The sequence below is a fragment of the Lepidochelys kempii genome, chromosome 2, assembly GCF_965140285.1.
Source record: "Lepidochelys kempii isolate rLepKem1 chromosome 2, rLepKem1.hap1, whole genome shotgun sequence".
In the NCBI taxonomy this organism is placed as follows: domain Eukaryota; kingdom Metazoa; phylum Chordata; order Testudines; family Cheloniidae; genus Lepidochelys; species Lepidochelys kempii.
In genome coordinates this window covers 18,071,077-18,097,725 of record NC_136381.1, presented here as the reverse complement: position 1 = coordinate 18,097,725, position 26,649 = coordinate 18,071,077, and the positions used below count along the sequence as shown (strand labels likewise).

At 42.7% G+C, this 26,649-nt stretch overlaps 1 protein-coding gene and 1 long non-coding RNA gene across 3 annotated transcripts in view; one reads left to right on the top strand and one right to left on the bottom strand.

Moving 5' to 3' along the window:
- Positions 1 to 9,937, top strand: part of LOC140906357 (uncharacterized) — a 34,262-nt gene extending 24,325 nt beyond the window's left edge. Inside the window, exon 6 of the long non-coding RNA XR_012157078.1 lies at positions 9,122 to 9,937. This is a non-coding gene — a long non-coding RNA (uncharacterized LOC140906357). The remainder of the gene's footprint in view (positions 1 to 9,121) is intronic.
- ASAP1 (ArfGAP with SH3 domain, ankyrin repeat and PH domain 1) overlaps positions 1 to 25,254 on the bottom strand; it is a 329,167-nt gene extending 303,913 nt beyond the window's left edge. The window contains exon 1 of one of the 2 annotated variants that reach the window (XM_073330123.2): positions 24,987 to 25,254. The gene's annotated coding sequence lies outside the window, so the exon portion shown is untranslated. The remainder of the gene's footprint in view (positions 1 to 24,986) is intronic. The other variant, XM_073330124.2, reaches the window with a different exon arrangement.
- Between the last annotated feature and the right edge of the window lie 1,395 nt (positions 25,255 to 26,649).

The window sequence follows — 26,649 nt, the reverse complement described above, 5'->3', positions numbered from 1 at the left end:
TCGGAAGGAGCAGGTTGGGTCTGCATAAAGAGATGAAGCTGTGACCAGAAAGAGGCTGAGGCTGGAGGCTGACCAGAGCTGGAAACACAGGCTGAGAGGGAAAGGTTAGAGGTTATGTAGGGAAAATATGGGAGAAGCAGAAAGGGATGAGGTGTGGCTTCAGATTTGGAAGAAGAAAATAAAAAGAATAGAAATATCAGTATTTGAAGACTACATGGCTCCGGGAAGGAGGATAAAAGAGTTTGGGATGCAAGTGGTATTCTCATTCATCTTCCCTGTTGAAGAAAAGGCCTAGGCAGGGACTGTCAAATCGTGGAAGTAAATGCATGGCTATGCAGGTGGTGTTGGCAAAAGGGCTTTGGCTTCTTTGACAATAAGCTGATGTTCCAGGAAAGAGGATTACTGTGCTGGGATAGGCAGCATCTATCAAATACTGGGAAGAACATCTTTGGACATCGTCTGGCTAACCTGATAAGGAGAGCTTTAAACTAGGTTTTATGGGGGATGGTGACAAAAATCCAGCCAGTGCGCATCTAGGCTTAAGTAATGAAATCAAGGGGAAGGTCTTAAGTTCTAGAGAAGGGACTAGAAATCACAACCACACTAGAGAGGCAAGAAGAAAAGCAACAGGACAGTCTGCAAAATATCTTCGATGCCTATATACCAATGCAAGGAGTATGGAGAACAGGCAGGATGAACTGGAAGTCATGGTATTTGAAGAAAATCAATTATGACTTATTGGCACTTCAGAGACTTGGTGGGACTACTCCCATGATTGGAGTACCAGCACTGAGAGAAATAGCTTGTTCCAGAAGGATAGGTATGGGGGAAAAAAGGAGGAAGCACTGTGCTGTACATCAAGAATGCATACACTTGCTCCGAGGTCCAAGAGGAAGTGAGCGACAGACCTACTGAGAGTCTCTGGGTGAGGATAAAAAGGGAAAAGAATAATAGTGATGTCATGGTGGGGGGGGGGTCTATTATAGACTACCAAATCAAGAAGAGGAAGTGGACGGGGCATTCTACAAGCTGGTAACAAGATAGCTAACACACATGAGCTAGTATTAATGGGGGATTTTAACTTCCCTGATATCTGTGGCAGACTATTACAGCAACACATATTATGTCCTGTGTAGGGGACAACTTTCTGAATTAGAAAGTTGTGGAAACAAGTAGGGAGTCATCCATTTTGGATCTGGTGTTGACCAACAGGGATAAATTAGTTGCAAATGTGAAGGTGATCGGGAACTTGGAAAGAAGTGATCATGAACTATAGAATGCAAGATCCTTTGGAAAGGAGGACATGAGAACAGCAAAACAAGGACACTGGACTTAAAAAAGGTGGATTTCAACCAACTCAGAGAAGTAGTAGGCAAAGTCCCACGGAAAGACCAATTAGGAAGAGAAGGAGTCGAAGCAGTTCATGAAAGATGTAATATTAGAGGCTGAACATCAAGCTATTCCTGTGCAAAGGAAAGATAAGAAGAGCCACAGGGCGCCAAAGTGGCTGCAGAAGGAGCTTTTTAGCTATCTAAAAACCAAAAGGGATACATACAGGAAATGGAAGGAGGGGCATGTCACCAAGGAAGTATTCAGGGGAATAGCGCAAGTATGTCGGGACAAAATCAGGAAAGCCAAGGCAAAGAATGAGTTACAAATGGCAAGAAATGTTAGAGATGACATTAGAGAGCTGGTAACAGAAGATGATAGGAAGGCAGAGCTGTTAAATGCCTACTTTGCTTCAGTCTTCTCACAAAAAACAACATACAACTGGATGACGCAAAAGTTACCATAGACAATAAAGGGGAAGGGATGCAGATTGGGATAAGAAAAGAACATGTCAGAGATCTTCTGACTAATTTGAACGAATTCAAGTCAGCGGGGCATCATGCTATTCACCCCATGGTGCTGAAGGAAATAGTTGAAGAAATCTTGGCGCCACTGGCAATAATATTTGCAAACTCATGGATGACAGGAGAAGTCCTGCAAGACTGGAGAAGGGCTAACATAGTGCCCATCTTTCAAACAGGGGAAAAGGGAGGAGCCAGGGAATTATAGACCTCAATACTAGGAAGCTACTAGATGAATAAGACATTCCATTTGTGAATACCTGAAGGGTGAAGGGGTAATCACTAGCATCCAGCATGGATTTACTAAGAACAAATCATGCCAAACCAGCTTGATTTCCTCCTTTGACAGTGTAACTGGTTTGGTGGATAGGGGGGATGTGTAGTTGCAAAAAAAAAAAAAGCAAATGCAATTTTAGGGTCCATTAATCGAGGCAAAGCATGCAAGTCACGGGAGGTGATAGTACCACTCTATTCGGTGCTGGTTATGCCTCAGCTGGAGTACTGTGTCTAACTATGGTCACCAATCTACAGAAAGGATATAGAGAAACTGGAAAGGATGCAGGGGAGAGGGACAAAGATGATCAAAGGAAGGAGCAAAGGCTGAAGGAAGTGGGTATGTTTAGTTTGGAAAAGAGGAGATTAAGGGGGGACATGATAGTGGTCTTTAAATACTTGAAAGGCTGCTATAAAATGATGGAGAAAAGTTGTTCTGTCTTGCCAGAGAGGGCAGGACAAGAGGCAATGAGTTCAAACTACAGCCTAGCAGATTTAGATTAAATCACAGGAAAAACTTCCTAACTGTAAGAACAGTAGGCCAATGAAAGACTGCCTAGGGAGGTTGTGGAAGAGGTTTTCAAAAAGAGGTTGGATAGCCACCTGACTTGGATCTTGGCATCTTGGCAGGGAGTTAGACTAGACAACACTTGTGGTCCTTTCTAGCCCTACGGTTCTACAATTCTAAGAAGAGGGAGGAGACAGGGATGGAAAAGAGAATAAGGAAAAAGGATCAACATTTTATCCTTATCAAATCACTAGCTGAAGATGTAAAGATAGAAGATGTTAATCCTTTGAAAACAGTAGATTGGATTAGGCAAAGTAGTAGAGAGTTATTACGAGCTAAAAGAATGCAGGCTGGAGATCTATTAGCAGGATCTGCACATAAGGAACAGGCTGAGAAACTTCTTAAAGCTACACTTTCAGGGAAAATAAAAAGTAATTTGCCAGCAACCTAAATTTGTGACAGAAACACGAGGGGTAATATATGGGGCTCCCCCAAACATGGCTGAGGATGAAATTAAAAGGGCTATAGACAAGGACCAAATGCTGTTTGTTAAGTGACTGATTAGCAGAAAGAGAGAACACAAAACCATCCACAGCTGTCTGAGTAGTATTTAAAGGTGCAGTGCTTACCCAGTAAGGTGAGTATAGGATATCAACCCTTCTGGGTTAAATCATATTTGCTGGCCCCTTTGAGATGTTATAAATGTCAAAGGTTTGGGCATGTGGTGGCTGTCTGTATGGGGGAAACGAGGTGTGCTAAATGTAGAGGAGAACACTCGTATGAGAGCTGCATGGAAGGAACAGAACTACAATGCAGCCATTGTAGGGATAAGCACAGTACAGTATACGAAGGGTTTGTAGCAGCGGAAAAAGCTAGAGCTACACAAAGCTAAAACTATCAAAAAGAAATGCTGTGCAGAAGCTACCGAAATATATTCACAGTGGAATGTAGAGAAGGAAGAAAATACCAGTGTGGAAAAAAGCTACTGGCAGAACCACCTGCAGTTCAGAGCAGAAAAGATCATATAAAAGGGACAGATGAAGATGTATCGTTTACAGGCAAAGAGAAATGTATAGCATTTATGACTGGAAATGATAAACCTCACTTTACAGCGAGAGAAGGAGACTGAAAATAAAAATAACAAAAGTAGCAGAAAAATATTTGCATATAGGCAATCTCTCGATAGACTGCATTCATGCAATTTTAAATGACGGCAATAAAGTAGTTTAAACAGCATCATTCTAATGTTTTCTGCTGGAATGCACATAGTTTAAACACACATGGTCAGGAATTAAAGAAAGCTGGTTTTGAAATGGAAACATATTTAACGTGATATGTGTACAAGAAACATGGTTAGTGAAAATGTGTGTTTAGGCTGCCAGGATATGATGTAATCAGATGTGACAGAGAAATAAGAAGAGGAGGAGGGATCTGTATACTTATAAAGGAAGGTCTTAGTTATACTGACATAGAATTACAGAATGTAAGTTTTGAGATACCTCTGCAGAGTAACAGCACCCTTATACGAATCTTTAATGTTTACAACCCATGTAAAACCTAGGCACTCTAGAATTGGAAGAGTTAGTTAATGGTGTCAAAGACCTGTATGTTATTTGTGGAGACTTTAATAACCATAATGAATTATCAGGAAGCAGGAAAACTGCTTATAATGGCAAAAGCTTGGAACGGTTCACTGCCATGCACAACCTGGTATTGCTCAAAAGGTGGATGGAACCTTTTCATGTTTAGATTTGGGAATTGCAACAAGCAATGTAGCAAGTAAATGCAGCTGGGAAACCTATAAAGAAGATGGAATGGGAAGTGATCACTTTCCTATGCTAATTACATATAAAGGCCAAGGTAACATTGAAAACACTGAAGGAATTCTTACCTGGAGCCTTAGAAAAGCAAATTGGAGACTCGTTAAGAGTAAATGTGCTGAGTATCTAAGTACCAATTGAATAAGTGATAACCTAGAGGAATTTCATGATAATATAATTAAGGGAGTTATAGCAACAACCAACCTAATGATATGGAAGACATTGAATTGCCACAAACTCAGAAATCTAGTTCCCTGATGGAATGAAGATTGTAAAGCAGCATTTAAAGAAATAAATAAGTCAAATAAACAAACAAAAAAGTACAATGAATAGCAAGAACTTAATGAACTATAACAGATGTAGAGCAGTGGCACAAAGAATTATTAAAAAGGCAAAGAAAGAGTATTGTGGGAAAATGAACAAAGATTTCAAGGTTTCAGATATATATATATATATATAAGAAAGTTTAAAATAATGAATGGGATATGGAGTAAAAACAAATGTATACCTGGTCTTCTAGCAAATGATAAAGTTGAAAGTTCTAACATAGGAAAAGCGGACATTTTAGCAAAAAAGTTCCAAAAAGTTAGTAGTGATAGAAATCAAAGTAAAAGAGTTTTGTGAACAAAAACAAATGTTTGCTGAAGAAAATTGTGAGCTTTTACATGGCTGGGTAGACTATAAAGATGAGGCATTGAATGAAAATTTCAGCATACAGGAACTCAAAAAGAACTATAGACAAAAGAAAAATACAGCTCTCGGTAAAAAGATAGTATGTGTAATGCAATGCTTAAGCATCTACCAGAAAGGAGTTTAAGAGTTTTATTTAAGTTATATAATAATATATGTGGAAAAGGAATACTACTAGCAGAAGGGAAGGAAGCAGTGGCTACAAGGATAGGAAAACCTGGCAAATTACACACAAGACCTGATGCATATAGCCTCACCGTGTGTGGGGAAAATTATGGAAAGGATGAGAGATGAGTAGCTTACTTGGAAAAAAAAGAAACTATAAACTGTGTACAAAGTGGTTTCAGGACAGGAAGATGCACAGTTGATCATGATGTAATAGAAACAGCAATACAAAAAACATGAACAGATAGCTGTCTTTTTGGACATTGAAAGTGTATATGATTGGAAGGGATGGCTATGGAGGGAAGGCTTGTTGTATAAACTAACCACAATCGGAATAAGAGGAAGAATGTTCTGGTGGATAATAAGTGACAGAACCATATAAGTCAGGGTGGGGGCAGCTTTGTTGGATAGTTATAAACTTACTTAACAACACTCCCCTATGGAGTGCCATCAGCCCCACCCCGTTTAACATTACGATTAAGGATCTCCCAGAAAGTATATGGGCAGGAATAGGTATTACTTCATTTACAGATGACTGTGCAGAGGACCTAAGATGTTGTGCAGAAAACCAGTGAGGCACTCAAAAGGATTTCAGGATGGGGAGATACTTGGGGATTTAAGATTTCTCTTCCTAGAACAAAGGGAATGTTCTTCACAAAATAGGAAGATTGGGGAAAAGTGGAACCTATATCTCTATACAGAAAAGATATGAGTAGTTCAAAATTTTACATTCTTAAGAGTTACGTTCGATGGCACACTAACTTAGAAGGGTCATATAGATAACATCAAGACTAAATGAAAAGATAGGATGAATCTGCTTTAAAGTATTGCTGGGAACAACTAGGGCACAGATACAAACATGCTGATGCTGTGTAAGGCATTAATAAGTCCAGTTATAGATTATGGCTTCTAAACCTTTAATTGAGCTTCTAAATCAACACTGAAAAAAGTTAGAACCAATCCAAGCCCAAGCTCTGTGAATCCCAGGTGGTGTGAGTATTATGACTCTGCTGTGTGTGCTGCAAGTAGCAACTGGAGAAAATGCTTATAAATTTAAGGATGCGATGGTTAACCATTACCCAAAAGGTTAAATCTAATGGAAATGGTGAAGATAAGAGTACTAAATAAATACACAAGGACTGCTGGGAATTAAGTAGACAAGAAGTAACTGGACACCACAAATTCCCACATACTAACAGGGTCAAAAGCTGGGTAAAAGACTTGGGTGAAGATGGAGGTCGGGAAGAAATTAAAATTTTTAGTCATGGGAAATCAAACTATAGCTGGATGGTTATCCCTCCAATTGTGGAAGAGCAAGACCTTAAAAAATGACTACGAAGATTTATGAGTTTATACATGGTAAATGGGGTCAGCATTGCCAAATCTATACTGACAGTTCTAGAGATGACAACACAGGTAGAGTGGTAAAGGCCTTTTGTATCTTTGAATTTGTAATTAAGAGATCTGAGACTACACAATTTAGTGCCATTATGACAGCTGATTTGGTGGGCACACTGTTGGCACTGACCTGAATAAGGGATGTATACTCAATGATGACTGTTTATCGGGTATAATGGTGATTAGAAAGGGAATCTCGAAAGGCAGGAATGACTTAATCAATTAAATATTGTTCTTAATTATTGAGATTGTGTAATTAGATATACATATAGAAATAGTGTTGATTCCAGCACATGTTGGGATACTGGCCAATAAAATGGCCATAAGGCAGCAAAAAATGCCTTAAAATGTGGCGGTTGATATAAAGAGCAAACAAGAATTCAAAAGTTTGGTGAAGAGAGACCTTAAGAAGGAATGGCAAGCACTATGGAGAAGAAAGGATGAAGGTTCAATGAAATGTGTTCTGAACTTGAGGATAATGGAATACTCAACAGCTATGATAGAAGAAGAAATGAAGTAACTATATTTAGAGTACTAGCAGTTCTCCGTGACCTGAACGGTAATTTATATTTACTAAACAAGCACAAAGATGGGTTGTGCGACACATGCAAAATCCAAGAAACAGTTGAGCATCTGCTGTGAGAATGCAGCAAGGATTACACAGAAAGAAAGATTCTATATGAAGAACGGAGACACTGCAATGTGAAAGAATACAGTCTGAAAGAACGGGTGAGCATGCCGGGAAAGTGGGGTAGCAATAAAAAAAGCATTGCTTTTCAGGAGGTCGAGTCTCAGAACCTTTATCTGTCAGGGTGGCCCTTTGATAGTGTGAACAAGCTCTTTTTGTAGCTGCCTGTACCACCCATGCACTGGGGGCAGGATGGGAAAAATAAAAATTCAGCTCCTTTGGCTCTTTTCTGTGTAGGGGCACAGGATTCTGGAGCGTGCCATATTGCTCGGAAGATCCACCTTACTCAGTCCCTGAGATTGCAAGATGTCCAGGAGCGGGCGTTGTAGGTCCTGGACCTCCTCTAATGGGATCTCTAGGTCATTGGTAACTCTTTGTAACAGCTCCTGGTTCTGCCAGTGGTCATCCACCAGAGAAGGCGAATGAGTGACCGCATTGTCCGGGAATGATGAAGAGGCACCCATCGGAATCACTGGTACCTGCGGCTCTGGCTCTTCATCCTCGTACACTGATGTAACTGGTTTGCAAGAGGGAGAGGAGCAGTATGACTCTGAGAGGAGCCTGGACACTTGCCATAGGGATCCCACAGAAAGGCCAGAAAGAGGGATTGATTGATTGATTGCAAGGGATCCCAAGGGAAATGGTACCAGTGGTCCCTGGGCTGGGGGGACTGTACCCAGAGAAATGGCAAGCATAACCCCTAGACTGTCTGTCAGGGATAGAGTATCTCCATGGAGATACCAGTGTGGCTACCTCCACTGACTCATCCAAGTCCGAGAACTGTTCCTTCAATAGAGGTGGCACCGTTGGCACCAGGGCATTCCTACCAGATGTTTCTGGGACATTGATATAGACTCCTTCTCCAGAATAAGGAGATTCCTCAGGAGGGCAGGACTGGAAAGAAGTGAAGACTGAAGGATATATTCCTCCTTTATCCATAGTGTTATGTACACCTCCATACGGCTTGGTTTCTGAAGGGTTCCAACAGTCAAGTCCAGTGAATCTGCAGCAGCTGGATGATCTTTAGAAGAATGAGGCAGTACCAACACAGACCAGTACTCATAGACAGAACTGGCAAACATCTCTCCTTGTGCTTCGGTACCAAGGTGACTGATAGAACTGACAGATCTTTCTTTTTATGCACCTTACCCTCCAATCTGGCGGTCTTCAGTGGAGCTGGTTCCTTGGGTTCCATGTGACATCTCAGATGACCTGGACAGGCTCAGGGAGAAATCGCACTTCTTATGGACAGTCCTCAAAGAGGATCTATCCTTGTGCCCATCAGACTGCCCTCTGGAAGAAGAATCCTTGGACTGAAATGCTGAAGGCTCCGCTCCAAGGCACACGTTTGGAGGGGCACTGCTGGTCAGTTGAGGCTGATGTACAGGGAGGGTCTCCCTGGCCCAGATTGGAGAGGGGCCTTCTCCAGCAAGTGCTTTCACAGGTGAAGCTCCTGGGCTTCTTGAGTTCTGGGCAGGAAGAAGCAACAGATACTGCACTTTGCAGAGATATGTGCCTCACCCAGACAGTACAGGCACCATTGATGTTACTCACTGATGGAGAAGGAGTGAAGGCAAGAGATGCATTCTTGAATTCTGGGATTCTGAGCGTAGTCCCGGAGCCAGGGAGGGGTTCCCCAACTGGGTGAAAGAAATTACTCCATGCTAACTAACTACTAACTAGTAAGATAAGCTATATAACTATTTACAAGTATTTTCTTTCTTTGCAGTTTATGCAATAGAGTGAAGGAGGACACTAATCTGACCCAGAACACGGGGTGGTAAGAAGGAACTGGAAAGGCATCGACCAGCACTGTCTCTTATACCCTCGGTCAGGACACAAGGAGAGCTACTGCATATGTACAGGTTAACGGACTCTGATTTGAAGAATTTTCAGACTCAGGCGCATGGTGCCCATGTGTACCCATGTGTGTAATATGCATTGGGAACAACAAAGAACTGGGGATGACCAAGCCCTCGGTGATTGGAGGATTTGTTTTGTACATTCCAGGAAATGTTTAGCACCACAGCAATTTTCAAACTTTAATTTTAGTAACATGTTTCTCAGCTCCCTTTCAACTAGACAATTATTATTAAGTCCATTTTGAAGATGGAGAAACTAAGGCAATTAAGTGACTTTACCAATATCAAAGAAACAGTAAGTGTCAGAGCCTGTATTGGACTGTAGAAGTCCCTTGGACTCAGTGTTGTGCCTCGTTCACCAGGCCACACTCTCTCTCTCTCATGCTGTAGAGATATCTCTCTTTTAGACCAGCTTAGCAAAAGAGTTTTCAGCATTCGTAATGGTAGCTTGTGTGGCACTCTCCTCCTCCCTCTACTAGATTCGGAAACTGAACTAAACAGAAATGAACTCCCCCACAAAAAAGTCAAGGGACCTGTGACCATGAGCTTTCACCCTACCCCAAAAATCCAGCCACGCGCAACTGTAGGAGAGAATAATCCCTGGGAGAATGCTTTGTTAAAGCTTTCCATTGATTTTTACAGACCTGGTCATTGGTTTACAGTTTCAAAGCTGTCTTTGTAATAAAAAGGCTAAATTTCATTTTTAAAAAGTTGAATGCTTAGATTCTCCTTTACATTCTAGGTGTCCCATTGGTCCATTGAGTCCAGTAACCTGTTTCCTTTGATGGCTAATCAATGCTTTAGAGCAGGGGTGGGCAAACGTTTTGGCCTGAGGGCCACATCTGGGTTCCAAAACTGTATGGAGGGCCAGGTAGGGAAGGCTGCGCCTCCCCAAACCCTAACCCTATCCGCCCCCTCCCACTTCCCGCCCGCGACTGCCCCCCTCAGAGCCCCTGACCCATCAACCCCGCCCTGCTCCTTGGCCCCGACTGCCCTCTCCCGAGACCCCCGTCCCTAACTGCCCCCCCGTTCCCCCCCATCTAACCCCCCTTGTTCCCTGTCCCCTGACTACCCCAACCCCTATCCACCCCCCCGCCCCCTGACAGGCCCCCCAGGACCCCACCCCCCTGCTCCCTGATTGCCCCAACCCCTATCCACTTCCCCGCTCCCCAACAGGCCCCCTGGGGCCCCACCCCCTATCTAACCCCCTCTCTAAAGCCCCTTTTGGAATGCGGCCCTGTGAACACAGGCGGAGGACTCAGGAGGAGCAGGGGCAGTTGCACAGCCAGAGAGAAGCGGCGGTTTCCCCTTCAAAGCGCTGCTTCTCTCTGGGCAGCTGTGTGGCCGCCTGCTGCTCCTCCTGAGTCCTCCGCCCACGTTCGCTCCGCTCCCGCACCGCCCGCCTGCTTCCTTGTGCCTGCAGGTGAGCCTCCCTTCCTGCTCTCCCCTGCCCCCACAGTACAGCCCCCTCCCGCGCTGGTGGCCCGGCGAGCTGAGGCTGCGGGCGAGGGGGTATCGTGGGGGAGGGACCGGGGGCTAGCCTCCCTGGCAGGGAGCTCAAGGGCCAGGCAGGACGGTCCCGTGGGGCAGATGTGGCCTGCGGGCCATAGTTTGTCCACCTCTGCTTTAGGGGAAGGTTTAAAACCCTCCCAAATGGATAATTCTGGAATAATCTATCCATATGGGAAGTTTCTTCCTAACCCTGTCAGTTAAGAACTGGTTTACGCTCTGAAGCATGAGGGTTTATATCCGTTAGGAAAATGGTTTTAATTCATCGGGTAACTGGGGATGTTGTCATTAATCATACGAATGGCAAATCCTTTTATAAACTCTTCGGAGCTCTTGTTCAATGATATCTTGTGGCGATATGATCTCCCCAAAGGCCAGCTCTTCAAACGAGTGTAAGAGCATCAGTGTAAGAGCATCAAACTAAACCTTCCTATGTGCTCAAAAAACAAAACCCCAGTGCTTTTTAAACTCAACTCAGATTTTCACAGGACATAGCTGATCCACTTTAACTCAGTAACATCCTTGCCAGTCATTCATCTCCAGACAAATTTTGACTTATATTTAATTATAAATTATGACTTACTGCACATCTTTGCTCATACTTCTCTCAAGAATAGGTTACCCTGTCTTTCCCCCAGTATACCCTGTATATAAAGTATATACCCTGTCTTTCCCCCAGTCTCCTGCACTGGGAACACTATACAAGAACGGCACAGACGTGAACAGAAGTCAGAATGTTATTCTTCCTGGAACTCTTTTCCTCTCTCCCCATTGCCCCTCATTAAAGTGTGGCTAGATAGGACATTGTGATACTGCAAACATATGCAACTTCCAAGGAGAGAGAATCTATTGGTAGCATAAACAACAGGATTTTTAAAATCTATTGCTCACTGCAAAGGCCACACAATAGCAGACATACATAGAATCGTAGGACTCGAAGGGACCTAGAGTGGTCATCAAGTCCAGACCCCTGCATTCATGGCAGGACTAAGTATTATCTAGACCATCTCTCACAGGTGTTTGTCTAACCTGCTCTTAAAAATCTCCAGTGATGGAAATTCCACAACCTCCCTAGGCAATTCATTCCAGTTCTCAACTACCCTGACAGTTATGAAGTTTTTCTTAATATTGAACCTAAACCACCCTTGCTTCAATTTAAGCCCATTGCTTCTTGTCCTATCCTCACAGGTTAAAAAGAACAATTTTTCTCTCTTCTCCTTGTAACACTCTTTTATATACTTGAAAACTGTTATAAGAACATAAGAACGGCCATATTGGGTCAAACCAAAGGTCCATCTAGTCCAGTATCCTGTCTTCCGACAGTGGCCAATGCCAGGTGCTCCAGAGGGAATGAACATGTAATCATTAAGTGTTCCATTCATATCCCTTCTCAGTCTTCTCTTCTCCAGACTAAACAAACCCAGTTTTTTCAATCTTCCCTCATAGGTCATGTTTTCTAGACCATTAATCATTTTTGTTGTTCTTCTCTGGACTTTCTTCAATTTGTCCACATATTTCCTGAGATGTAGCGCCCAGAACTGGATATAATACTCCAGTTGAGTGTGAAATAGAGCAGAAGAATTACTTCTTGTGTCTTGCTTACAACACTCCTGCTAATATATTGCAGAATGATGTTTCCTTTTCTTGCAACAGTGTTACACTGTTGACTCATATTTAGCTTGTGATCCACTATGACAACCAGGCCTCTTTCCGCAGTACTCCTTCCTAGGCAGTCATTTCCCATTTTGTATGTGCGCAACTAATGGTTCCTTCCTAAGTGGAGTACTCTGCATTTGTCCTTATTGAATTTCATCCTATTTACTTCAGACCATTTCTCCAGATCATTTTGAATTTTAATCCTGTCCTCCAAAGCAGTTGCAACCCCTCCCAGCTTGGTATCATCTGCAAACTTTATAAGTCTACTCTCTATGCCAGGGGTGGGCAAACTATGGCCCGTGGGCCAGATCCAGCCCCTCAGGGCTTTGGATCCGGCCTGTGGGATTGCCACTACCGTGGTGCCGTGCCGCTCTGGGAAGCAGCCACACCACATTCCTACGGCCTCCGCGTGCTGCTCTTGCCTGTGGGTACCTCCCCCAAAGCTCCCATTGGCCAGGAACGGGTTACCGCGGCCAATGGGAGCTTCGGGGGAGGTACTCACAGGCAAGGGAAACACACAGAGCCCTCAGTGTCCCCTACACTACCAGGGGCCGCACAGGGACATGGTGCCGGCCGCTTCCCCGAGCAGCGCAGCGTGGGGCCAGGGCAAGTAGGCAGGGAGCCTGCCCTGGCCCCGGTATGCACTGCTGTCACCCTGGAGCCGCTCTAGGTAAGCAACACCGGGCCGGAGCCTGAACCCCTCCTTCACCCCGCACTCCAACTCCCTGCCCTGAGCCCCTGCCACATCCTGCACCCCAACTCCCTGCCCTGAGCCCCCTCCTGCACCCCACACCCCTCCTGCACCTTGACCCCTGATCTGAGCCCCCTTCTGCACTTCAACCCCCTGACCTGAGCTCCCTCCTGCACTCCACACCCATCCTGCACCCTAACCCCCTTCCCTGAGCCCCCTCATACACCCCTCCTCTGCCCCAACCCCTTGCCCTGAGCCCCCTCCTGCACACTGCACCCCCTTACACACCTTACACTCCACCCCTGCACCCAACCCCCTGCCCCAGCCCTGCAAGCAATTTCCCCACCCAGATTTGGCCTTCTGGCCAAAAAGTTTGCCCACCCCTGCTCTATGCCATTATCTAAATCATTGATGAAGATATGGAACAGAACCAGACCTAGAACTGATCCCCGTGGGACCCCACTCGATATGCACTTCCAGTTTGACTGGTTTTCCATCCAGTTATGCACCCACCTTATAGTAGCTCCATCTAGGTTGTATTTCCCTATTTTGTTTATGAGAAGGTCATGCAAGACAGTATCAGAAGCCTTCCTAAAGTCAAGATATACCACATCTACTGCTTCTCCCCTATCCACAAGGCTTGTTATCCTGTCAAAGAAAGCTATTAGGTTGTTTTGACATTATTTGTTCTTGACAAATCCATGCTGTTACTTATCACCTTATTGTCTTCTACATGTCTGCAAACTGATTGCTTAATTATTTGCTCCATTATCTCTCCCAGATACTGAAGTTAAACTGACTGGTCTGTAATTCCCCAGGTTGTTCTGATTTCCCTTTTCATAGGTTGGAACTATATTTGCCCTTTCCCAGTCCTCTGTAATAACTGCCGTTTTTAATGATTTTTTAAAGATAATCACTAATGGCTCAGAGATCTCCTTAGTCAGCTCCTTGAGTAATCTACGATGTAGTTCAGCAGGCCCTGGCGACTTTAAGACATCTAACTTATCTCAGTAATTTTTAACTTGTTCTTTCCCTATTTTAGTCTCTGATCCTACCTCATTTTCACTGGCATTCACCATGTTTGACGTCTAATCACTACTAATCATTTTGGTGAAAACTGAAACAAAAAAGTCATTTAGCACTTCTGCCATTTCTACATTTTCTGTTATTTTCCTCCCGCCGTAAAATTGAGTAATGGGCCCACCCTGGCCTTGGTCTTTCTCTTGCTTCTATTATATTTGTAGAATGTTTTCTTGTTACCCTTTTTGTCTCTAGCTAGTTTAATCTCGTTTTGTGCCTTGGCCTTTCTAATATTGTCCCTACATACTTGTGTTATTTGTTTACATTCATCCTTTGTAATTTGACCTAGTTTCCACTTTTTGTAGAACTCTTTTTTGAGTTTCAGATCATTGAAGATCTCCTGGTTAAGCCAGGGTGGTCTCTTGCCAGACTTCCTATCTTTCTTTCTCAGTGGAAATATGGTATTGCACAACCACCTGGGAGTGCTTTAAGCTGTTAAAATCCCACATGTGCATCCTCTAATACTTAAATGAAACTAATGTACTCCATGTATTCCAGCATCAGTGTATTTCCTTTTTGGAAAGAAATTTTCATGCTCATTCTGACACGGATGGGAAAGGACAAAACATAGATTTTCTGTTCTCACAATTAACATAGTTCAGTAACAAAAGTCTCACATTTTCAAGGAAGGCCTGGCTTGCCAGAGTTCACAGAGATGGTGTCTGGCCACTTCAATCCTTCTTCCTCCCCTCAGTTATATCTGAAGGGGTTAGTGCAAAGCTCACTGCAGTTTGTATACAGAAAAGCTGAATAAGCCGATTACATTTTTTTGGTATTTATCTCCAGCATTCTTCTACAGAACCTAGTGAATGAATATGCACATATGCGGTTATGTGGTGCTATGTAGCTAAAGCACCAAGTTGTCGTTTCTGGGGATCTGGATTCCTTTTCTGAGTAAATTCACAAATTCATCTGAGTTTGGAGGTTTCTTCCAAGTCGCTATTTGACTTGTATATACACCACAGTTTGGCTCAGTTGGCAATTTTTACTCAGGAGATGCCCAGAATTTCAAAAGCAGAAGTGTTGTACATTAGGACTGAGATACATTAACAGACTTATGGGGAGAAACAGACAAAAGTTTTCAGTCTTGGGTGGCTTAAGCTAGGTCCTTCTAGCCATATACAAGCACCTAGATAAATAGCCTGACTTTCAAAGGTGCTAAGTACCTGGAGCTCCCCTGGAAGTTATTTATTTAGGTACCTAGTTTTAGGAACTGAAGTTTTAAAAATGGTTAGTTTAACTTCTAGCCATGATGCCTGGCTCTAGCAAGAATGGTACTCTTGATACTGATACTCAAAGTGAAGCATTACTACTGCAGATTGGCCAGCTCCACATTCATGGTCAACAGAATTATGACAAATTCTATGGTTTAAAAGTTCCTTTGGGATGTTTTTCTCCAAACCCATAAAATACAACATGACATACAAATACCATCCTCCTTCCCCCAAGGAAAAGACAAGCGTCCCTACAGACTCAAATTATAAACTCAACATACAAATAGCACAAAAACCCATTGACTAAAATTCCCTGTTTCCTTGCTATCAGGGTGAGCCTAGGTCTAACTCAAGGGTAACTGATTTCAGAGTAACAGCCATGTTAGTCTGTATTTGCAAAAAGAAAAGGAGTACTTGTGGCACCTTAGAGACTAACCAATTTATTTGAGCATAAGCTTTCGTGAGCTACAGCTCACTTCATCGGATGCATACTGTGGAAAGTATAGAAGATCTTTTTATACACACAAAGCATGAAAAAATGGGTGTTTACCTCTACAAAAGGTTTTCTCTCCCCCCACCCCACTCTCCTGCTGGTAATAGCTTATCTAAAGTGATCACTCTCCTTACAATGTGTATGATAATCAAGGTGGGCCATTTCCAGCATAAATCCAGGGTTTAACAAAAACGTCTGAGGGTGGGGGGTTAGGAAAAAACAAGGGGAAATAGGGTAACTAACTGCTCAGTGTATGATAGGTATCATGTTTTGTGCTTGATCTACAAAGGATGAGAATCTGTTGGAGCTCTTAGCTTATGAGCCTAGCTTTCTTGCTCAAGTGGTAAAGATTCATGGTTTCAGCTTAGAAAGGCCCCTGTACAATTCCTGGTGTCAGCCAAGATGGTGGCTGTCACATAAATCAGAGCTCATCTGGGATATGAACTGCTGAGAGCCTCAGATGCTTGACTTACATCGTCTGGACAGAAGAAGGGCATGTAACCCACTGCTGGGTATGTATTTTCCCTGTTCTGCATATGATCCACAGAGGATATGGGTTTGCTTCAGAGCCTGACTCTTTAACTCAAACTGTAGAGATTCTTGCTTTCCACTGTAGAGGTCTCTGCACCAAGGTGGTGGCCATCACACAAATTCATTGAGATATCAGTTTCCAACAGCTTATGCACTCTTAGGGCCTAATTATCAGATATACTTTAGGCTACTCTGGCAGTGTTAAGGGTCCCTAAAGTGGGGAGAATTGCCCCTGGAGAATACCCTCTGTGCAGGGAGCCAGTGTAAAACTGGCATAAATGCTCTACACCAACCATGATATCTTCTGCTCCCAAGCACGACATCAGAGACAGATCAGAGGACTGTCAGGGGCTCAGCCTGAGTCACAGCCCTATGGCTATTTTATACTTCTCATGGGGCATGATGGACCCTGGGAAGAAAAACATAAGTTAGATGTCTTAGGGTATTCTGACAGGTTTCAGAGTAGCAGCCGTGTTAGTCTGTATCCGCAAAAAGAAAAGGAGTACTTGTGGCACCTTAGAGACTAACAAATTTATTTGAGCATAAGCTTTCATGAGCTACAGCTGAATGCATCCGATCAAGTGAGCTGTAGCTCACGAAAGCTTATGCTCAAATAAATTTGTTAGTCTCTAAGGTGCCACAAGTACTCCTTTTCTTTTTAGGGTATTCTAACTCACTTTTGATGCCAAGTAGGGTCCTGCGGGGCTCCAGTATATTGAGGGCACAAAGATGATTTACAATTACCTTTGCGTCCCTGCTCCTGTACCAAGTGCAGGAATGGAGGAACTGATTATCAGGCCCTTCAAGTCCAGTATTCTCCATAGTAAGGAAACTGGTTTCAGCTGAGCTCAGATATATTTGTCTGTCTAGGCAGTGAGTGCAGATAATAGCTGTAGATCTTCTCTTGTGCCAGAACCAGATTTAAACCCTATCCTTACCAAAAGCGGGATGTGTTGCTTCTATCCATCCTTTCTCAATTATACACAACTTCTTAAACATACAAAACAATGATCATGTTAATCTCATACTTATTTTTGAGGATAAGAGTTCTGATGAAGATCTCATTTACCTTTGTGTAATTCTGAAATAACTCTAGTGAAGTCAAAGCAGTTACTCTACTGTAAAAGAGATCAGAATTTAGGCCTGAATGTCTGTACTTATTTAAAAGCTGTACATTCAATATAAACACACAGTATATTGTAGGAATTATAAAATGCCATGACAAATAACTCAATCATTAAGTGTAGATACTTTTTTGGATGTATAAATACTGAGTTGGGCTAAGATCTGAGTCTGATAAGCTTTGCTGTGTACTTGGCTATGATTGTTACTCATATGAACAGAGATAAAAAAAGCACCTGCTGGCACATTTAATTATTAAAGGAAGTGCAACAAAGACATGCATCTGATAAGATGGATGTGCCAGATCATTTACACCAGCTGAGCAGCTGATGGTGTTTTATGAGAGTTTTACATAGTGATGTAATGTATTAAGTGCTTTGGGTTGTTAGCCATCTAACAAGGGTTAGAGTGCAGGGGAGAAGCAGCAATTAGTCACATCACACATCGTCCATTTATGACAATATGCACTCAGTGTTATGGTGTAGTCCAAAATGCTAAGGACTGCTGGTTAAAACATTCAGCCCTTTCTGAGGCAGGGACTAAACTGGCTGGTGCTCACTCAGTCAGGCACTGCACAGTGGGTGCACTCACAACTGGCAAAGCTGTGCTAGCATCTGCAAAAGAACTACCCTCCCGCATGTTCCACTGGCATCTAGGAGCACATGGAGGATGCACCACCTATTTTTCACACACACCTCCCTCCCCGCTGCATGCTCCAGCCATGCACAAGGAGAAAGACAGGAGGCAGGGCCATGATGCTGCTCTGATGTTTGTGTGCCCAGCCCCATCTGGAGACTGAAGAACCAGAACTACATGGAGCTGATTGACTGGAGCTCTGCTTTCCTCCAGATTCCCCACTATCACTCAGTGGAAACATGCTTCCTCAGGCTACCTAGAGAAGACCAGCTCTCTGACACCAATTACAGAAGACCTGATCCCCCACACCAACTAATAGCAACCTCCAGCAGTTAGAGAAGATCCATCGACCTCGATAACCAAAGGGGACCCATTCCCCACCATTAAAGAACATTGGTCTGCAAATCCACAGCCACAGGTTGCAGGACAACCTGCCTGCCTTCATGGGTTGCTGAGCAGGGAGAGCATGGTGGATTGAGGGATACTGGGCTAGGAGTGGGTGTGGAAGAACTGTCAGACTAAGGGGAAGACCATTAACTTTAAGGATTGTGATGGGAGAAGAGTAGGGAGCTGATTGTTTGTTTGAAAACCAGATGGGGGAAAACACATGATTGAAGTATCACCTCTGCAAACTGGTAAGTAGTATTACTCCCATTTTATAGTTGGAATTGTAGAGGCTTGCTCGAGTTCACAATGGCAGAACAAGGTTACACTGGGAATCCCAAATCTCTTTCCTGTGGTTCAAGCACTAGCCCATAGTATAATTTTCTTCTCCTCAGACTGGAGAATGGATATTAAGAAACACATGTGGTCTGGGACCAACTGATCTGGAAGACCACCTCTCTTTCCATGCCACACAGCCAGCATTGTGTTCGGCAGAGGTGTCAGAGCTTGAGATTATATAACAGAGAGGGAGCAGCTGGCAGGGCCTCACTTTTCCTTGGTCCAAATCAATGCTAGCTAGTCAACCTTCATGGCATGATGCAAGGTACACTTGCTTCCTGAGCTGAGAGATGTTGGGGGGGACTTTGGTGGGACACCATAGAAGTTGGAAACACATATTTAGCTGCTGGGTTATAATTTAGGTTCCTTGTTGGGCAAAGGGAGGTAACTGGAGTAGCCAGGCTGTATAGCTGACTTCTTTAAAAATGTGCCTGTCAAATAGCACTTAGATTCAGAGCAAAGGATAGGAAGTCCTGCCAATAGTATGTGTGTCTGCATTAGAAATAAATGAAAATTGAAAACAAACAAATCTCCTATTGCAGGGGACTAGCAGCAGTTGTTGGTTGTAAGATTTCTCATGAGTCTCTCAACATAGAAAAATTTTGCAATCTTAAGTTTTAGTGGTTTAAGCTCTTTACAGCCTGGATGAGCACTGTACAACTAAAGGACCATGCAAATGTATGAGTATGTACCCCCAAAGTTATTTGTCAAAGTAGGACATTTCTGTTTTATGTGTACCCTGCCTCCCTAACTAACAAGAAATTAGAGATGGAAGAGACCTAGTAGGGCATTTAGCCCACTCATCCACTAAAACAGGAATGCTTGCTGCTCTATATTCCTCCAATGCTTCTTCAAGTCATGTTCTAAATGTCTCAGCCTATGTGGCTCCCACCAGAGAGACTATTCCACAACCTCACCTTTACTAAGCTTTGTTACAAATATTCCTCAATTTCAGTTTGTTACTCTGCCTCCTATTACCTTTATGAAGCTGCTATCCCTCTTATGACAAACATCCCTCTTTCTTCTCTCCCTATTTTATTTCCTGTTGCATGTTTCACTGTGACATGCCAAGCAGAAACACAATATAGCTTTGACATAGGAGAGCAGCTGGGCCTTGCCCTAGTGGGCAGACGAAAGAGAAGTTCCAAAGGATAAAATGAGTGCATTTTATCAGGAGCTTTGTCATGGGATGTGTACAGCTTCCTGGCGCAGTACTACAGTGCAGCTAGCAGAACCAACAAACACTCCTTTCCTGTTAATATAATTAGAGGCTGCAAATAGTTAGAGACAGGCTTTTTTGAATTAGCCACATGCTTCAAATTGTTAAGTGGTTAACCACTAAGCACCTTCCCCCCCTTCACACATACCTGTAGATCAGCTTGGTGAGAGGGTTTCCTTAATTTGCTTTCAGTGAGATATATTAGAGAGCAAAGCAAATCAGTAGATTCCTCTTCACTTTTAGAAATAACTAGCAGCCACTGAGAAGCAGTAAACGCTGATCGTTGTAATTGACAATTTGTTCAAATTTACTGTTGGTGAAAGATGCTTTGTTCAACAGCTATAATTATTAACATGCTGGGCCAGATCCTCAGCTGGTGTAAGTTGGCAAATCTCCATCCACTATCCTAGTTAACAGCAACCAAGGATCTGCACCCTTTCCTTGTGAGCGTACATCTGCTTCTTGACATTGACCTGACCTGCTTCTACCCTGACTTAAACAGGCCACCTATCATGGTGAATGACAGTTCATTCTTTGTCTCCCTTCAGTATTTGGTCTCCTGATGAGAATGCCAACACAAGAGACAGTTATGGTGTTGTGGGATTTTGTGCGTGTGATGTGGACATCTACCTGCCAAGAACTATGCTGAAAACACCCACTGATTCCAAAAGACCAATGCCACCTGAGAGTTTTACGATAGCTGGTAAACAGCCATTAAAAGGTGACAAACTTTGGCCACTATGGCCCTGATCCAAAGCCCCCTGAAATCAATGGCAGTCTTTCTACTGACTGCCATGGGCATTGGATCAGGCCCTGTGTGCCCAGTTCTGTGAGGCCAGGAAGTATCCTCGAGTGTTCTTGCGGGTGGCACCTTATAAGGTCAGACCCAGTCAAACTACGAGAGTTTTGTGCTGGTTACCTATGACTCAGCGGTAAGGTTCTAGCTCTTATTACCAATCCTGTGCTGTCTGGGTCATCCAGTCTCCCTCAAATACAGTGGCAGGGTCTCTGAACCTGGAGAGGGATACAGCATTCATCCAGGAATTCATCCCGTTTCTGGGTGCTAGAACCTTGCATAAAGATGCAGAGTAATTTCTGCTGACTCACAGTGGTAGATATTTTTTTTAAACTCCAGCCAAGATATAAGAAAATATAGCGGAAGAGACACTCTCTCTAGGGAGAGGAAATAGGTACAGGGACATATGAGCCCTGCTGGGGCTAGAAACAAGCCATGCTCATGTAGGGGGAGCTTGCTTTGTGGGCAGAATACCAAGACTGAATTTATTCCAATCTGAGTGCTAATTCCATTCCTTTTATTCTGACCTGTTTTTTTTTAAGACTCTATATATCAGTGATTCTCAAACTTTTGTACTTGTGACCCCTTTCATATACCAAGCCTCTGAGTGTGAGCCCCCCTTATAAATTAAAAGCACTTTTTAATATATTTAACACCATTATAAATGCTGGAGGAAAATCTGGGGTGGAGACTGACAGCTCGCGACCCCCCATGTAATAACCTCACGACCCCTCAGGGTCCCGACCCCCCAGTTTGAGAACCCCTGCTCTATATTCTGTCCTTCCTTCCCTTGTATCTGAGGTACCCCAGCTTCCTAAAGCCAAAAAGGGGACTTTGAAGCAGAGGGCAAGAGAAGCACAAGCACACTGGCGTATTTGGAACCCTCTCCTGAGCTCCACTGAGCCTACTTTAAATCTGGGCCAATTCTCATTGCGTGACAGAAATATTCCATAAAGTAAAAAATCCCTTTTCTTTTTGTTATGGGTGGCAAAGCCAGGGAACAGATATTTGTGCAATGAACCCAATCATACAGGGAGACAGTTTTGCAAAATCAGCTGTCTTATTTGTCCATGCAGATCCCACGGTAGCACATACAAATGCATGTGGACAGTTACCCCTCTAGTGTGCCTGAAGTGCCCACAAGTGTGGGAATTTCATCTGAAGTTTGGGTGGCCATTAAAAAAAAAATAGGTTCTATAATAGGACTGCTAGAAAGGGTTTGAGAAATGGTAGAAAAATGACTGAAGATTAAAAATGCTCTGCAGGCCAGAAGAGATGCAAAAATCACATCCTACTCTTTCGCCATAGAACAAAGGGGACAGGAAGGGTTAGAAACTTTTAATGCGAGATATGATTCAGTCAAAATAGCTTAGTTACTCTGGTCCATTGATCGTCTGAGCAGAGAAACATCATTGTATGTATTAAGTTGATTCTCCAGTACTCTATGCCTGTCAAAACTGTTTATTCACTCTTGCCAACAACAACAACAAGAAAAGGAGGAGGGTTGGCAGGCCCAACAGTGAATGAGAGGCACAGAATGAGAGCATGAGTTGAGGAGCGCCTCATATATGCAGAAAGGAGATTGTACAATAGGGTCTGTAACTGTAGAGCTTATTGGTGGTCATTAGGAATAGACTAAAAAGACCCGAAGAAAATATCTCCAAGGATAACAGGGTGGTTTGTTCTCGATGCCCATTCAGCCCATTCTCTGCTGACTGTCACTGAAAATATTTCAGAGGGTGAGTTATCATGGTGCTTATTGTTATGTCCGCAAATGGCCACTGGTAGCTGGATCAAGGCTACATTTAAAAAAACAAAAAAAACAAAACAAATGTAATAATCATTTTTAGTTAAGGGGAGATGGCTTGGTGCAGTTAAATAAACAGAGCGCTGAACAAATTCCCAAAGTCCAAACCAAACTGAAATTTAAAACTTTGTGAAAAAGGAAGTTCACATAAGGGGGCAAAAAAACACATACACAAAGAAATAAAGGTTGTGCATCTGCATTTCCTCTTTCTGGGTGTGGGCAAAAGAGGAAATACCAAAATGTCACTAGAAGGACTATGCTCAGACCATTTCCAGCTTAACCAAAACCAGAAACACTGGCATTTTTACAGACAATCCTGTTCTTATGACACTGCCAACCTGATTTTCAAACCCAAGAGATTTGATTGGGCCTGGAAAAGTTCCCATGCTTCTTTTCCATGCTTATCTCAACTCATCCTCTGAATTTTCTGAAGATCACCTGTCATCAGTGACACCTGGACTTGGGCATTTAGCCCTTTGGTATTGCTAGGAGTTTTGCAGACAGAACATTATAGCCTGGAGATTAGGATATCCCCCTCTATTCTGCTTTATTTCCAGTCATGTATATAGATAACCAAAGTAGCATACAGTCTTTAATGCACAGCAGAACACCAAAGGTCTATCCTGCATACCATTACTCAGGTCCCTACTCATGCCTCTGTCGGCTCCAAGGAGCTACTCACATGAGTATGGGTGTCTGGGAAGGATTAAGCTCAAAGTGCATAACTTTGAAAGAGAATCTCAACTTTCCATGTGTAAAACACTGGCTACTTTCTCTTCAGTATCACAAGAAAACAATAAAAATGGCATTCTTACAAGACTGATGGAAGAAGATGTTCTTAATCCTGACAATCTCACTCACAAAAGCCTCCTATTGACATCAGTGTGTTGCATAAGAACTGCAGGATCAGGTCCAAGATGTTGCATAGGCAGAGGGAGCACCAAAATAAAAACAAATGTGTTTAGAAACTCCAAGGCCTCCACACAGTAAGATTAAAATGCAGAAGTTGGTGAGCGCTTTCTTTCAGTTTGTAAATGGAAAAATATTTTCCCACTTAAATACCTAGAGAGTTTTAGTTTTAAAATGGCTTGACTGCCCCAGACCTGCAATACTGTACATTAAAATTCAGGGAGATTTCAGTATTCCAGTGTGAAAACAATGCTGAGGTGTAAATATCTCAAGTAAATTTATTACACATAATTCCCTCTAGCACAGATGCTCCCTAATATCCAAGCAATTTGAGGCAATCTAATCCCCCACCCCCACTAAAAGATTTTTGAACTAATTCAAATAATTCAGAAGTGTTGAGTGTAACTAGAGCATTTATTTAAGGACAGTGTAAAATGAATTTCGATAGTTCAGTGCCTATATGGGTCTGATTTTTCCCTTTGGTTCAGACAGAACTCGCTCTGGTTTTCTAGAAAAGATTTGCCTGAGCAAGGACTGCAAGATTGGGCCTTAAGCGTTTCCTTTCAAATGCTGACTCATTGAATGTGAGACCATCAGACTTGCTGAATTTGTGATCAGGGTTTAATTAAAAATACACAAGACTACTATCACTGCCATGCACTCTAGTTTAATCATAAGCCACGTCTTACATTTTGTTTTAGTTGCACAATTCATTTGCTACAGGGTATCTTTTAGCAATTCTGCTACAGACAAAAAGAAGCCCCTTTTTGGCCTCTAGCAATACAGCTGCACTAAATACATTTTTGCTTCTATTACAAATTTATTTGAAAAGGCAATAGGAAAAAAGTGTCACAATGATTCTTTTTAAAATTTAAAACCAAGTTTAGATTCAACATGCAAAAGACCTATGAGGACTACAATTAAAAATACAGCCATAAAATTCCTATTTTAACAAAAACCTCTGATTCACTCACTCTTTTCTAAAAGATCAAGACATTGTGGTCTACCAAGTAACTTATATATGGGCGCAATCCTGAAAGCTCTTGCTTACATGTGCTATTCTTAAAGTTAATCAGGCTACTCGTGAGTAAGGGTTACTTTCAAGAGCAAGGATTTGCAGAATCAGGCTCTATATATTTTGTTCAGGTAAATAGCATGCATTTACAGGGAATTAAACAATGGACTTCACCAGCAGACCCCACTCCCCAAAAGTCCTTTCTCCTCAGTTTCATGGATCTGTCTGTTGTAAAGTGATTAGCAATCAGATTTAATGGACACACACTCACACCTTGTCTTTGTCTAAGTATTGTACTAACCACACCTAACTTTAGCATGCTGCAACTCACCAGAACTTGTGCAGTTTGAATTCCCATTCCAAATTTGTTTCTCAAACCTAAGGCCATTATTCCATTTTAGGCTAAAACATCTTCTCCCACGGGCCGCTGAAAGAAACCATGTTTCTTCAGTTGTTATGTCCAGTTAAAAAAAAAAAAAATCCAATGTACAGTGGTCCACAGATTTCTGGAGACTAAAAGTTTTGATTTCCATCCATAAGTGTCCTGAGCAGTAAGGACACACAGGAACTACAACTGGGAAGGGAGCAGGAAGGAAAGCCTACCATGTGAGCACAAAGAAAACCCCCCCACAAAAGTCTGTTCAGTGGACAGCACTTGGGTCGATAGCAAGGATTTCAGGAAATCCAAACACTTAACAGGAAATCTGATGACTGGATAAACATTCCATAATCTCCATAGATACAGTTAACATGCTGCGTCTCCAGTTAACCCTTACCCTGACGACTGCTAAAACTGAAATCTGACATTCCTTGTAACATAATCTGTCTAGTTGGGTTCAAAAGTCTAAACGGTTCCTCATTATGTGTTTGTCTGAGCAAGCAGAGCTCTGTTGAGACTCCTTTTTAGCCTATTGTGGAGGATATTTTTCCCCTCTTGCTTTTGATCTCTACATGGTGACATTTTACTTAAATTGTGCAATTTTTGTTAGGTTAGTATTCCTCATTTGAAAAGTAAATTATATTGCAGCCTTAGTCTGCAGCAGCCTGTCTGAATATCTGTGTGCTGCTAACCATGTTCGCCTAGTAGTTCTCCATTTGCTTTATTTCCATCTGTATTTTTAGTTTTTTTCTTTCTTTTGCTGTAACATCAGATTTATACAGCCTCCTATGTGTTACTTTACAGGTACCATTTGGTGATTTTATTATTCTGTTGACTGAAGCAGAATGGAGGAAGGACAATTTAAAAAAATGAGAACACTCTTAAAGAAACAGGGGATAATTTTTTTAAAATACCTTTACTATACTTTGTCAATTACTTCCAATTGAAACTCTGCAACTCTTAGTCAGGATAAACTCTTGATGAAACCGGGGAGTTTTGCCTAAGTAAAGATTTTGCTTTGTCTCTTGGTTTACTTTCCTATGTAGCATGAAAACAGCATGTTGTGTAATTTTCTCATGGGGTTTTTGTTGTTTCCTATAGTTTTTTAATTTTATTGGATAAAAACTTAATTAGGACCCTGAGCAGTTGTAGCTTTTAAAGACCCGTTAGAACTTTGTGCAAAAGTAGGTGCATAATTAACCCCTGATCCTGCAAATGCTAATGTGTACACTTAATTTTCAAACATGAGTAGTCTCATTGAAGTCAGTGGGAATATTCACATTCATATAGTTAAGCATATGTGTGTTTGCAGGATTGAAACCATACTATGTTTTCTGAAAGAGGCCAGGTGCAAGTTTAGATGACTTTCTGGTGTTAATAAATTCTAAAGGCCAGGGTCTACTGCTGGGATTGGCAACTTTTGGCACGCGGCCCGTCAGGAAAATCCGCTGATGGGCCAGGACGGTTTGTTTACCTGCAGCTTCCACATGTTCAGCCGATCACAGCTGCCACTGACCGCGGTTTGCCATTCCAAGCCAATGGGGGCTGCGGGAAGCGGCGACCACCACATCCCTCAGCCCATGCCGCTTCCCACAGCCCCTATTGACCTGGAACA